At 47.3% G+C, this 1,339-nt stretch overlaps 1 pseudogene; it reads right to left on the bottom strand.

Annotated features, from left to right (window-relative positions):
• Positions 1–422: 422 nt before the first annotated feature.
• Positions 423–540, bottom strand: LOC126163796 (5S ribosomal RNA; annotated as a pseudogene).
• Positions 541–1,339: the final 799 nt, after the last annotated feature.

Below are 1,339 nucleotides of genomic sequence, written 5' to 3'. Positions count from 1 at the left end.
GGGCCGCGTCGCATGTTGCCGGTTATGAAATAGCCGTGCCAGAGGAAGCTGAGCAACGGTATGGTATGCAGGTGTGTATGGTGTGGACAAAGTTTTATAGGCCTCGCGCACTGTAAGTAGCCGTCGCCGCATATGAAATGGCGGTTCACCGCTTGCCATGTTATGCATTGAAGCCTCCAAAGAAAAAAGAAAAAAAGAAAAAAAGCAACTCTAAACTCCTCCCGAAGAGGCCATGAAGGCCCAATGGTACCGACCGGCCGCCGTGTCATCCTCATCGACAGGCGTCACTGGATGCGGATATTGAGGGACGTATGGTCAGCACGCCGCTTTCCGGCCCGTATGTCAGTTAACGAGACCGGAGCCGCTACTTCTCAGTCAAGTAGCTCCTCAGTTTGCCTCACAAGGGCTGAGTGCACCCCGCTTGCCAACAGCGTTCGGCAGACCGGATGGTCACCCATCCAAGTGCTAGCCCAGCCCGACAGTGCTTAACTTCGGTGATCTGACGGCAACCGGTGTGACCACTGCGGCAAGGCCGTTGGCAATCGTTACACAACAAATATAGCACTCTGAGTTTGTTCTCTTCGCTTAGTTATCCTATAGCATTTTTCCTGTCACTATTCTATCCTAACTCAGCATGCTAACCCTTTACGGTTTTTTTTGTACAGCAACACTACCAAGTAATATCGTTTCTCCCACGCGACTTAGAGGAAGTTTTGTCACGTCTGGTTTACTTGTTGCCAGAATACCCACAAATACGAATATTCCTTAGTACCAACTACGGAGATCAGTTTGCTGTTCTAGAATGTTTTACTGGTAGTTCTTTTCCTTAGCCTGCAATCAACTCCCAAAATATGAAATAGAATTTCCCTCTTTGTTTTCCGTTACAACGTTTTCCAAGCATTAAGTTAAAAATTCTAAATGCGCTGTCTCACACATATTTTGAACGACAAAGTACTAAATAAGAGCGCCGGCCGGAGTGGCCGAGCGGTTCTAGGCGCTACAGTCTGGAACCGCGCGACCGCTACGGTCGCAGATTCGAATCCTGGCTCGGGCATGGATGTGTGTGATGTCCTTAGGTTAGTTAGGTTTAAGTAGTTCCAAGTTCTAGGGGACTGATGACCTCAGACGTTAAGTCCCACAGTGCTCAGAGCCACTAAATAAGAACGATATAACACGGATTTCAAACTAGCTTACATCTCAAATTTCTGAATATAACAACGCGAGCGTCATACTCGGAGATAAGTTCCATTATAAGTTTCGCCAAAGGAAGAAATGTTGAGGAGGGAACGAAATTTCAGTAGTAATGGAGACAATAGCGATTTCCTGTTTTGAGGGTACC

Source organism: Schistocerca cancellata, chromosome 2 (assembly GCF_023864275.1).
Source record: "Schistocerca cancellata isolate TAMUIC-IGC-003103 chromosome 2, iqSchCanc2.1, whole genome shotgun sequence".
NCBI lineage: Eukaryota > Metazoa > Arthropoda > Insecta > Orthoptera > Acrididae > Schistocerca > Schistocerca cancellata.
The sequence above is the reverse complement of the archived record's forward strand: the minus strand, read 5'-3'. Positions and strand labels throughout refer to the sequence as shown.